This window comes from Ursus arctos, unplaced genomic scaffold, assembly GCF_023065955.2.
Source record: "Ursus arctos isolate Adak ecotype North America unplaced genomic scaffold, UrsArc2.0 scaffold_2, whole genome shotgun sequence".
Classification (NCBI taxonomy): Eukaryota; Metazoa; Chordata; class Mammalia; order Carnivora; family Ursidae; genus Ursus; species Ursus arctos.
The window spans coordinates 24,371,503-24,385,068 of NW_026622874.1; the positions used below are offsets into that span (position 1 = coordinate 24,371,503).

At 50.8% G+C, this 13,566-nt stretch overlaps 2 pseudogenes; both read left to right on the forward strand.

Annotated features, from left to right (window-relative positions):
- The first annotated feature begins 1,713 nt into the window (after positions 1–1,713).
- On the forward strand, positions 1,714–5,966 carry LOC123001594 (DNA polymerase delta subunit 2-like; annotated as a pseudogene).
- LOC113262714 (sorting nexin-8-like) lies at positions 3,552–5,966 on the forward strand (annotated as a pseudogene).
- Positions 5,967–13,566: the final 7,600 nt, after the last annotated feature.

The window sequence follows — 13,566 nt, forward strand, 5'->3', positions numbered from 1 at the left end:
GAGAGGTCAGAGGTCAAAAACCATCGATCCCTCTCCCAAGCCAGGAGCTGGCTCATTGGGTTAACACAGAGCAGCAAAGGGCCATGAAGTCATGTCCATTGAGACATGGCAGCCTTGTGGAACTTGGTCAGAGACATCACTGCGCCAGGCCTGATGCTGATGGCCCCTCTCTGTTACGGACATGTAACATGTTGGATGGGTGCTTACAACTTGCAGTGGGGAATAACACCCCATCTACCTTCATCACGGTACTTGAAACTCAGTCCTTTTATGACAGGCTTTATCAAAGTGTTTTTGTTTTTTAATCTCTGCAAACTTCCCAAACTCTGTTGAGTTTCTTCTCACTGACTTCATCTAGCCCTGTGCGTTCTAGTAGTCAGTGTCTGGGACTTCTCTTAGAGCGAACTTTCTCATGAGAGTTTTGGGGTGAAGAAGTAGACATTCTTCACACTGACTCTTTTTATAGGAAGATTAGGCAAGAGTCCAGGAATGTAAATAGACAGGCCCAAGAGAATGTTTTGTGTGTGAGCAGATCCCAGAGTGTCCTGGGCTGCACTGGGTGGGGGAGGGAGATCAACCAGAAACCCAGTAAAGGCTTATTCTCTTTGTAACCCCCTGGCTTACTGCAGAGTGAAACGATGGCTCCAAAGAGTCTCTCCCACAGGGTCAGTAAGGCCTCTTGGGGCAGACTGCTCTGGCTCTGCGGATACAGGCCTTCCTATGAGACCACGATGGAGAGAGGCACCAGAAATAAGTCAAAGACAAACTCTCCTTTTCTTATGGGCACTTGTGAAGGCAAACTGAGAAGGGAGGTGAGGGGAAAGGGTGCATGGGTGGGGTCAGGGAAGTTGAAGGAAAGAGAAAGAATGTAAAAAATATCTAGGGGTCTTGTAAATACAGAGAGATGGGGGTATCTGCATGATCCTGAAATGGGCTCAGGTGGCCATTTGTTTATTCTACATCAAAATTTCTAAATCCACACAGTAAGCTTCCACAGGAGAGAACTATACTTTTATTGTGTGTATTTTTTTTAAGAGTTTATTTATTTGAGAAAGAGAGAGAGAGAAGAGAGCGTGCACAAGCAGAGGGAAGGGGCAGAAGGAGAGGAAGAAGCAGACTCCCCACTGAGCAAGGAGCCTGATGAAAGGCTTGATCCCAGGACCCCGGGATCATGACCTGAGCTGAAGGCAGACACTGGGCACCCCTGTGTGTATATTTTTTAATGTATGTGTGTTTTTAAGTTAAAAGAGTGTGTGTACATTTTTAAAATTAAGTTTTAAATTACCCAGCAAAGTAATATGCACCTTTGCTAAGTCAGAAAATACCTCCTGAGTGCTCTAGAGAACTAAATTTAGCAGGCTTTAGTAATACTATAATAAAGGTGAGTAACTGACAATGAATGCTAGGACGTATGGAAAGTTGGGTTCTCTTGTGAGCTTCTGGAACATTCCATAACAAAAGACTACCTTGGTCCTAGCTTCCTAAAAGCCAGTGGATAAAGGAGTTGGGCTGTTCCACTTTGGATAGACTAAGGGGTGACCAGATTTCATGAAGAAGTATAAAACAAAATATAAAAAATTTTGCTTAGGACAAATTTAAGGTAAATGAGCTGAAACAGCAGCAGAGAGAATTTTGGTTAAAAAAACAACAACAAAAAACCCCAACAATTCACTGATGCAAAAAAAAAAAAAAAAAAAAAAAAATTGTGTCCTGTTTCCCTGGCGGCTGGATCTAGACTCTGTGGGCCAACTAGTGTTGAATAGGAAAAGCATCTGACCACAAAGGCACAGGTATAGTTAGGTAAATAGACTGAACACCGTGAGATCCAGCTAATGTTCTGTTTCTATGAGTCTACCCTTTCTCCTTTCCTCGGCTGAGGCATCGCCTTTTTGCAGTAAACGCTGCACTGTGATTGCCTCCTCCTCGGCCTGGGCACCGTGGTCTGGACACGTCAAGCATGGTCCTGTTTTCGGAGCAGGCTGTCCACAGGGCCCATGCTCTCCTCTCCCCACCATCAGCCAACAATGCCACCTTTGCCCGTGTGCCTGTGTCAACTTACGCCAAATCCTCCAGCCCTTCCTGCTGGGGGAGCGTGGCTTTAGTTGGCAGCATGCCCCCATTTCTGCCACCCGTCTCCTCCAAATGAGGCCCTTCCTGGTAAGCTGGGCCCAACAACACTGCGCTGGCGGAGTCCAAATAAAGAAGCCGTGGTAACTGCAGCCTGGGGAGAGGTGCTGTGTGGTGGGGACCTTCTTCATGGCCATGCCGTTCCAGGTATCAGCGAAGAGCACAACCTGCTCCCCCAGCCTCCTCGGAGCGAATATATCCCCCCAGAGGGTGAACTGGTCTTGGAAGATGAATTGCAGTGCGTCAAACTGAAAGGCACCATTGACGTGTCAAAGCTGGTCACAGGGACAGTTCTGGCTGTGCTCGGCTCTGTGGGAGACAGTGGGACGTTTCTGGTGGAGGACCTCTGCTTTGCTGTGCTTGGTCCTCAGAAGCCTGCACCCCCACCCTGACACAGACAGGTTTGTGCTGCTGGTGTCCGGTTTGGGCCTGGGTGGAGGTGGGAGCGATAGCCTGCTGGGCACCCAGTGGCTGGTGGAGGTGGTGACAGGGCAGCTGGGGGACGAGGGGAAGAGTGCAGAGCTGCTCACATGTCCTGGATTGTCCTTGAAGGGAATGTCCGAGCCACAACACCCAGAGCAGAGATTTTGTCAATAAGGCCACATACTTAACCAAGAAACCCAGGCAGCCAGCGTGGAGGCCGTCGAAATGCTGGGTGAGATCCTCCTGCAGCTGAGCTCCTTGGTACCTGCGGATGTGATGCCAGACAAATTTGACCCAACCAACTCCACGCTCCCCCAGCAACCCCTGCACCCCTGCATATTCCCACTGGCCACTGCCTACTCCAAACCGCAGTTAGTCCCCAATCCCTACCATGCCACCACGGATGGAGTCAGATTCCTACGGACATCAGGATAGAATGTGAGTGACATTTTCCGGTCCAGTAGCACGGAGCATCACTTGAAGATCTTGGAGCGGACCCTGCCTAGTGGTCACATCAGCCCCACAGCCCCTGACACTAGGTTGCTACCCCTTCTACAAGACAGACCCATTCATCTTTCCAGAGTGTCCTCACGGCTACTTTCGCGGGAACACCCCAGCTTTGGCTCTAAAATCTTCCGAGGCCCAGAGGACCAGAGGGTACTGTGGTGGCTGTCCCAGACTTCAGCACTGGGCAGCACTGCCTCGTAAATCTCGGAGCCTGGCCTGCCAGCCCATCAGCTTCTCAGGCTTCACCGCAGAGAAGGGCTGGGGGACCTGGCTCTGGGCCCCTGACTCACAGAGACCTGGGCCCTCTGTTCCCTGCAACGTCGTCCTGCAGCAGCATTTGCTTTATAATAAAAGCCTGACTGTGGAAAAAACCGAGGTGGGGGGGGGGTGGCAGGCACGGCGCCAGTCCAGGGGGCAGCTGAGGCGGAGGCCGAGGAGGAGGCGGACTGCCAACAGCCCAGGTCAGAGAGCGGAGGGACCCACACCCCCGGCGAATGCAGATGCCCCAGGGGAGCCCGCTGCTGCTGGCACTGCCCCACAGCAGCTGCTGGACGGGGACACGGTGCAGGCGGAGCTCATTGCCGAGAAGAAGGGCCTCTTCCGGAAGCATGTGGAATATGAGGTTTCCAGGCTGCGCTTCAAGTCCTCCGTGTACAGACCGTGCAAGGACTTCGCCGTTTTCCACGAGACGCTGCTGCCGAAGATCCCCTACCGCGGGGTGCCGGCCCTTCCGCCCAAGAGACTGCGGGGAGCCCACCCGGAGTTCAGCGAGCCAGCGCCCGGCCCCGAGACGCTTCATTACGCTGGTGGCCTGGCACCCCTGTTCTCCGAGGATGTGGCCCTCGGGCTGTTCCTGTCCTTCAGTGGCCCTGCTGTGCGGAAGGAGTTAAAAGACTCGGCTCCGTGCGCTGGAGATGACTCATGAACAGTAAGCCGCCGTCTCCTCCAGCCAAGGACTTCCTCCCCGCTGACATCCAGACTCTGTTTGCCGTGAGCCGGGAGCTCATTCGGAACATCTCCAACAGCTTCCACAAGCTTCGCGATCTGGCCGAGCAGATTGCTGCCAGTGCCATCGACAATGCTGCTGACCTCATGTGCCGGAAGAAGCTGAGCGCTTTGGGGTCAGACACGACCACCCGCTCCCCTCCTGGGAGCCACTCTGAACAGCAGCGCCTGGGGTCTCTTCAACAGGCACCACCGAAAGGCCTGTCATTGAACTTGCACTGCTTGCTGCCCAGCAGGGCGAACAGGAAGAGAATGAGGTGGTGGAGAAATTGAAGCTCTTCTTGGATTTGCTCCAGTCCTAAAGACCTGTGCGAGCGGCCGGGAAGGCTGTGCTGGACAAGCAGCAGTGCCCCCAACCCAGGGACAGCCTGCTGAAGAGGCTGGTGATGAGCCTGAGCCTGACTGTGCAGCAGCTGGAGTCCCACGTGAGGAGCAGGAGAGGCCGGCCAGACGACGCGGCTTCCAGCGGCTTCTCCCTGCGTGGCCTGCACCAAGAGATGGAGCTGGCCCACGCCTCCCTTCCCCTCACCTCCCACCTTCTCCTGCCTTTGTCACCTCTCCGACCCAAGGGCACAAGGAGATGAGCAAGGTAGGGAATGACCTGAAGCCCAAGCTCAACTGCTCTTCATGGGACCCAGTCCCTCCCTGACCCCACGGAGGTCCTGGCAGGCTGGCATATCTCCTCACTGGTGCCAGGGGGGCAGGAGCTCCAGGCGGCCTCACTAAAACTTCTTTCCAAAAAAAGCAAAAAACAAGCGACTTCCCCAGGTGTCCTCCTATGCAGAACCCCCCACCGTAAGTTCCATTTGACTCAACGCATCCGAGACCTTCCTCGAAGTAATAGGCACCAAGAAGACACTTCCTTCCCCGGGATGGCAGAAGCCCTTAATGCCCTCCATGTGTCTGAAGAATGTCAGGAGCCCATCATGTGCCATGGGCTGGGGACTTGGGAAAAGTAGGTCTGACCCCAACTGTGTTGTTCACTGGCTGTGAAACCGGGGCAAATAGCCTAACATCTCGGGCCCGTTTCATCCCCTGTGTCATGAGGGACTTGGACTAGGTCATCTCTTAGCTCCTTCCCAGCCCTGCTTGTGTCATTCCATCAGAACGTGTGCTTTCCCTGGGCTGAGGTGACTGCGGGCCCACAGGGTGACATCAACAAGAGATGGGGCCATTTCACCGGCTCCTCCCCCCGCCCTCTTCTCCCGCATTTATTTCTGGAAGTCCGCAGGGATCTCTTGCACATGCTCACGTCTGCCGTGTGCTTCCTCTTCTGCCACGTGCTCTTCCGGACGTTCACTGCCCGAGAAGCCACTTGAGGACCCCTCAGCCCCACAGCGGCCGGCCCCCTCCCGACAGTGCTAACGTCTGTGTCCCACTGCACTTTGTCCCCAGAGCGGCATAGACCAATGAACTGCTGCCGTTTCCAAAGACTTCAGTACTTCAGCCGGCAAGGCCCCAGTGTGAGCACAGAAGCAGACACATCGTCCCCCTTCCTACTTTCAGTTACCATTCGTTTCTTTGCCATCAGAATCATGCTTTCTATAGCTCTTCCAGCTTTGAAAACTGCTGCGGCAGCTTGAGCTCGCGGCTTCTCTTTCCCTGGGGCCAAGCGCGGGAGCTGCTGGCGTCCGAGATGCCCCCTCCCGCTCCCGCCACCTAAACCCCTTCCAAAGTGACCCTTGCCCATGTTTTTGTCACACACACCCAGACAGGTCTGAATCCCTGACATGGGGACTCTTGAGGCTGAAATGGGGGACCCTGATATGCTATTTAAAGAAAAAAAAAGAAACAAAAAAAGGAACAGAAATCGCAGGAATCTTGAAGCTATTCATCTTGAAGACTATTCATGGAAGCAGGGAAATTAAACACAGCATCCTTGAATAAATACCCTCCACACCTAAGCTTGGGCTATTGTTTCCTCATAATGACAATTTACCTCTGGGAGTTGGAGAACGGGGACTCAACTACTGCCCAGTCCAATCACGCAGTGCTGGATCAGGTAGCAGGAGGAAATGAGGACAAAGCTATATTGTCAGGAAGCCTGAAGGCTGACCCAAACAAAGCAGAGCTCCAGAAAACTATTGTGGAAATATTTCCTCCATAGCTGCCTGGGGTTGTTCGACCCAATCCTTAGTCAGAATGGACCGGGAGACGAAAACTACTTACCACTTAGCAGCGAAGCCTACGTGTTGCTATCCCATTAAAGAGGAAAAACATAAAGAGAAAAATAAGGATAGTGGTGTGAGCCACAACTCAGGAGAAACCCACTCTTCTGCCCCAACTGTCTGCTTTCTCCTTGAGAGACCTTGAGGTCACTTTCCAGGAGAAAATAGCCATTCGATTTAAACACACACCTTCCTTTTAAGAAGCTCCTACCTGCTCACCTGCTCATGTGATTACCTGGGGGGCCAATGAGGGTTTAGGAAATCCCAGAGGCAAAAGGGGGGCCCAAGATAGTGAACCGAGAATCTTTAGTAGTGAATGGTTGGGCTGGAAAAATCGGAAGTCAAAGTGGAATCTGAAATGGGCTCTGTCATCAGTAAGATCCCTGAGCCATTCTGCTTCCGTTGCTCATTGCCTGGGTATCCCAAAGCAGACTTAAATGCCCTGCTGGAGGACACGGAGGGTATGGTGGACATGTGTTTAAGCCACAGTTTGAGCGAGATTAAATTTCCCTAGAATCTACCAGAGACTTCCTGGTTGGATTTTTTGTAGTATTAGTAAATCAATTCCTTTGCTGAGAGTGGGAGAAGCTGTAGAGAAATCCTGCAAAGGGAAAAAGTGAAGATAAATCTAAACATGGAATGAGAAAAGGGACAGAATTTCTGCTAATGAGCTGCTTAGTTTATACATTTTTCCATCCACTTATTCAGCAAGTATTCATGGGACCCCTACTATGTGCTAAGCACTATAGCATTGGGGAGATATCTGGGAACAAAATAGAAAAGGTTGTTGCTTTTTTGTCTGTAAGGGAGACAGACTAATAGGACAAAAATAAATTATGTAACTGTAATTGTGGTGAGCGTTAGGAAGGAGAACAGGGTGCTATAAAAGCAAATAGCACGGGTGGTGATGGGTCAGGAAAATTTCCATGAGGAAAGCTGAGCCCTGAAGGATTAGCCAGATGAAGGGGAGGGGAGGTTGGGGAAATGATCTAAGCAGGAAATAATAGCACGAGTGAAGGGAGAGGCAGGTGAAAAATGAATCTCAAAAAAACTGAAGCCATCCGTAAAGAGCAAATGAGCAAAAGTCAAGAGAAGGCAAAACAAAATGGAGCCAAACCACAGTGGGGCCAAAAATCTGCTCCCAAAAGGTGCCAACCGTGGTGGGGGAGTTGGGACAGGGACCCTTCCACCCATCCTGGCTTCTGTCCCTCCTACATTGATAGTGAAAGGCCTTGTATGGAAGCCCATGGCCAAATCCTTCACTACGGCGTCCCCAAGACATTATCCTAAGCCAGATGGGGGCCATAAATTCTTTATAAAATTATATGGTTATCCAATGACCCAATGGGATACAACGGAAATCACCGAGCACCTCTGATGCGGCAGGCAATGTCTGCGCACTTGGCGTGCATTAGCTCATTTAACATTCAAGATAGTGCACGTTTTATGCTCCACGGAGGAGACGCAGCCCAGAGAAGCTCAGTGGGTGGCTAGCTCAGAGAGTTACAGCTGGAGACGAACGGGCTCTTGTTGGTCTGACTCTTGTGTCTGAGCACGATTCCGCTCTGCTCTGTGACCTTGGAGGAACCAGTGGAGGTCATCTGGTCCCAGCCTTTAACTTTGTAGAGGGGACTTGGAGCTCACAAAGGTTAAGAGACTCAGTAAGGCCTTGGGATTAGTGGCAAATGCAGGACTAAAGCTCTGGCTCCCATTGCTAATCCGTGTACCTTCCCTGTTTCTTACTGTTTTATAAACCCAGTAAAAACACACACTAGTGAATTATCAGGATGCCAAAACTATACATAATTCATCATTTTTCTTGACTTACACCCTTTTCTTCCCTGAAAACTTCAGTGTTGAAATATGTAGTGGGAACTTCCTCCTGGGGCGGGGGGAAGACTACTGAATGGTACATTTTGCAATGCAGCAATCATACTTTATTTTTGAATTTGGCTGTTTGGACTTCCAACTCTATTAAAACAGGACATGCTTGTATTAAACAACTGATTTCTGCTTTTTATATTCTTCTATATTCATCTAGTAAAATGGAAAGTCTTTTTTTTTCTTTTAAGATTTTATTTATTTATTTGAAAGAGACAGAGATAGCGACAGACAGCATGAGTGGGAAGGAGAGGGAGAAAGAAGCAGGGTCTTTGCTGAGCAAGGAGCCCAATGTGGGACTCGATCCCACGATCCTGAGATCATGACTTGAGTCGAAGACAGATGCTTAACTGACTGAGCCACCCAGACACCCATAAAATGGCAAGTCTTAAATAAAGTATGTATAATCGATAATATCTCAGTCCATATACAATCAGTGAAACAATACCGTGGAATGGAAGGTGGAAAATGGCGGCCGCTGCTCCACCCGAGAGTTCTCCATGGGCTGTGACAGACTTGCTTCTAATTAGTTCTGACTTCATTCTTCTGGCCTTGGATTCTGCATCCGGGAAATGAAGGGATTCTACCTGATAGTACAAATTATTTTAGATTTGAACTTCAGTGTGACAGTGGGTGTTGGAGGTATATTCACAACTGGCCCATCCTCTCCTTCTCAACTACACCCAACCATCATTTTCACCTGCCTGTCCCTTAACTTCAATTTCCTGCCCTTCCCTCCTGGGTTTTGCAAATATCCAGGGGGATCCTCTGACATTTTCAATTTCAGGGCCTGAGCGCCCCCTAGACACACAGAGGTAAACCATCAGCTCTGGAAGAAATCAGGGCTCCTGGAAGCTGGCGTCTCACTGAGGTCAGCACCAAATCCCTGCACTTCCCTTTAATCCTCCAGGCAAGAACCCCAGGGTTTTCCTGATTTGGGCAGGGGGTGAGGTTGGAAGACAAGAGGGAGCGGGTGGCAAGCCCTGCCATCAGTCCGACCCTGCAGTGCAGGGGCTCTGTAGCCCTGCGGCCCCAGGGGGTGCATTCAGAAGGGAAGGGGGTGAGCCAGAAGCCTAGCAGATGCCGCCTTGTGGCCATAAGTCAGGGGCCACACGGTGAGCATGTCAGGGCTAAAGAGCAGTCACTGGAAAAATGGACTGTTCCACCAAATACATTCACAGAAAATGACCCAAAGGTGATTAATCATCCGTTTTCGTGTTGCTTACGTTATCTTCCTGACTCTATAAATATCGTGCATGTGTTTTCAACAGCTTTTATCCTTTTGTATACACCATTTTTGCTGCTTTTTCCATTCCCAATACTGTTTTGTATACACCCATCCTACACGCACAGCCCACGTAATACTTACTTTAAAGCTTTTATGACACAGCCATACCACAGCAAGGCGCTTCTCAAGAAGCAGAGTGTGTTCACACGCATGCACGTGTGTGCGGTGTGTGTGCTCTGTTATGCTTGTGATGCCCACGGTGCGTATGTTGTGGTGAGTGTTTACGTGTGTGGTGTGATGGGCACATTTGTGTGTATACATCGGTGGTATGTGTATTTGTGTTTCTGTGTGTATGGTATAAGTGTTGTGTGTATGTTTGTGTGGGGTGTGTGTGTGTGTGTGTACGTTTGTGGTGTACATTTATATGTTTGCACGTGTATGTGTGGTGTTAATGTTTGTGTATCTGTGAGGGTGTGTGTGGTGTCCGGTTGTGTTTACATATGTATTCACGGTGTGTAGGTTTCTGTGTGTGTGTGTGTCTTTGCGTTTGTGTGTGCAGACGTATGGTGTGTACGTTTGTGTCTCCCTGCGCATGGATGTGGTGTGTCTCTATGTGTGTGTGGGTGCTGTGTGTGTGTTCACCCGGTGTGGTGGCTGCTGCCGCGTCGATCGAGATCCTGGGCCCCTCTCTCAGGCGTTCGCGTCTGTGCCAGAAGACGGGGTTCTCGGGCACCCCGCGGGCCGGGCTTGGTGTGTAGGGGGCGCGGGGACGCACTTCCCCGGGCGGCTGTTGGGAAGCCTGCACTGTCACCGCGCCTGGCCGTGGGGCCTGCCGACCGCGTCTGCGGAGGATGAGTGGCTGCGGTTATCAGCAGCGACAGGACACTCAGGATGCCCCTATCACAGGCACCAGAGAGCTGGAATCCCCGGGGGGCGGGTGTTTTCTCTAAGATCATGTTTTCATTCTCTGTTAAAGAAAAAGGGGGGGGGGAGAAAAAGAAAACATCTCTTGGGTGAATCAGTTCGTCGTTCTTCGTGAGCCCTGTCCATATTCACATCCCGTGATCCTCTTCCAGAAGCAGGAAGGGGTGACATACACCCAATCCACCAAACAGCCTTTCCCCAATATGGTGGCCCCAGCTCCCTGCCGGACTTGCCCACACAGCTCCGCCTCGCCCCCACACAAGTGGACACACTTCCTCTGCGTCCCTCATTGGAGGCCTCCCGCCCTTCTGACCTGGGTCCTACCCAGAAGGTGAAGATGCTTAGGCCACAGCATTCTGGATTTAATTTTCTGTTTAAACCCACGATGAGGGACGCCTGGGTGGCTCAGATGGTTAAGCGTCTGCCTTTGGCTCTGGTCATGATCCCAGGGTCCTGGGATCGAGCCCCTCGCGTGGGGGGGGGGCCCTCCTTGCTCAGCGGGGAGCCTACTTCTCCTTCTCCTTCTACTGCTCCCCCTGCTTGTGCTCTCTCACTCTCTCTGTCAAATAAATAAATAAAATCTTAAAAAAAAAAAAAAACCCACAATGAACTAACTCTTGGAACATGCACTGAGTTGGTGTGGCCAGGCAGTGGGTTAGGTGTGCAAGACAGGATGACGAGTAGTCCAATACGCTGGTTAAGAGCATGGGCTCTGGAGGGGCACCTGGGTGGCGCAGTCGTTAAGCGTCTGCCTTGGGCTCAGGGCGTGATCCTGGTCTTCTGGGATCAAGCCCCTCATCAGGCTCCTCCGCTGGGAGCCTGCTTCTTCCTCTCCCACTCCCCCTGCTTGTGTTCCCTCTCTCGCTGGCTGTCTCTCTCTCTGTCAAATAAATAAATAAAATCTTTAAAAAAAAAAAAGAGCATGGGCTCTGGAATAAGATAGAACTTGTTCACCTCTCACCTTCACCCCTTACTCTGGGACCCAGGATAAGCAACTTGCTTAGGGTTCTGTTGCCGCGTTGGTGAAATGGTACTTGGATTGCTCAGAGGCTGGCCTGGCACGAAGTACACAGAGGAGTACCCCGAACGTGGCAGTCCGTACATGTTGGCGGCTGTGTGCGTTGCCTCACACAGCCTTCATCCCAGTCTCCTAGGCGAGGAGTTCCGAAAGCTGAGCGCCTCGCTCTCCAGGCGTTTCTGCGTGTTGATTTCCAGATGCAGACTGTCTTGCACCAAGTAGAGGAACTCAGGATAAGAAGTGAAAGGCAGAACCTGTTCCCATTGTAGCCATTTTTGCTAGCAAGCAAAGCGGTGGGAGTGGGAAGGTTCTGGGTAGTGGTGCTCTGGAGTCCATTTTTAGCTTCTTGGGTCCTGAGAGGCAGGGGTAGCCCCAGCTTCTGCATTCTAGCGGGAATCCAGATGTTCCCAGAGGTGCTCAGTCTCCCAGTGGGTCATTTCTATATTGTTTTGGGAGCCATTTCTGGAGCCTGAGCCTAGAGCCTGCTCTCCTTCAGCCATTCTACTCACTTTGTAAACATCTTATTGCTCGATTAAATACTTTCCTGCTTAATGTAAATACAGCAATTTCTGTGTCCTACACTGAATCCTGATGGATGCAATTCTTATTTCTTGGATATAAAAGTAAAGGAACAGCAGTCACCATGTATTGGTTATACGCCAAGTTCAGGTTTTTACAGCTGTGATGTAATTCCATCCTCCCAGCAAACCCACACAGTCTGTGAGAGCCTAATCAAGGTTGGACCTGAGATCGCTCTGCCACCAGAGGCCAGGTGCCTACTCACTGTCCTTGCTGCATGTTTGCAAAGGCAACTGTCTGTCCTTGTGCCTACCTAAGTCATGGCAGGTCCTGAAACCTTCAGATTCCTTTGTGGGACTCATTCTTGCTGGCAGCTTGAGGAGCTCCCTGAGCTGAAGATTCCGGCAGCCTGGGGCAGGTGTGTGCACTCATCTCCACACCGCTCTCTCCTTCTTTCTCCTGAGACTTCCGTGCAGCACCTGCTTGCTGAGAGGGTCTCGAGGTAAGAAACCCTGCCTTAGTCAGGTCTGTATCCCTGCCACCTAGCACATTGCAGATGCTCGGTGAATGAATGAGTGAATGAATGAATGAATGAATGAAGCAGCACCAGCCTACAGCCCCTGCTTCCCTCAAGTGTGAGTGAGGAGCTGGCTCTGTTCTCTCAGCTGGAAACACAAGCCACACCTGCTGCATCAGCCCTGGAAGAAGTGGAAGCAGGGTTGTGGGTGGGGCGGCGTGCAGATGTGGGGGCGCAGATGGGGGACCTCTGACTTCTCGGCTCTCAGCCCCTCATTTCCAGGATTCACTACCACTCCTCAATTTCCAGGTTATGGTTCTTGTAAAATTTTGTACATTGGGCAATTATGAACCTAATTCTGGAGCCCATTTTCTAATTCCTAGCCTCTGGGTAATTGGCTCCTCTCCCTCCTCATTCAGTCCAACAGCCCATGACCACACCCTCAGCAGAGCCCTAGGAAGGGGTGCAGGGAATCATGGGAGATTCTGGTCCCAGGACAACTCATAGATGATGTCAGAGAGACAAAGACCACCACAGATGCGCTCCTCAAATAGCCCAGATCACACATGACCTGAAATACCATGGTATTTTATAGGGAGCACAAAAAGGGGACTTGGGAATTGTGCAGCTTCTAGAAGATGAAATAAAAGGAAGGAAGTTACCATGGAAGTAATGAAACACTCTTAAAATAACACCACAAATTGCATACATATAGTACTTGATAATTTTAAAAGCTTTCTGATATATAGTACGCCATTTCATATAATTCTCAGTAGCAGCCTTGTAAAGGAGGCAGAGCAGACATTATTACGCCAGTTTTAGAGAATAAACCTGAAGCTTGGGGGTTGAGGTCTTCTGATCTCAAATCCAGCTTTCTAGAGAAAATCAGGACCAATATGGTATACGGTTACACCAGTAGTTTAAAAAATCTGTCGTCCAAGTTACTTCATTCTGGTCCCTGCCTGTGTATGCAGGAGTGCAGTCTCCAAAAAATTCCTCCTTGATCAGTTCTGGGAATCCCTAAGGGGCTTCACACATGAGCTCAGGAACAAGGCCACTCATGGAAGTTTTGCTCCCGGTGATTGTCCCAGTTCTGCTGGGCCCTACAGAGGCCACACCACCCTGGGCCATGGCCCGGGACTCACCAACACGACCATTGCTTCTCTGGATCTGTACTCTTCCTGCAACTCCCAGGCCTGCAGTTTCTGTTGGTACTCATTTCAAGTCCACAGGCTGTCAAGGGTATTTG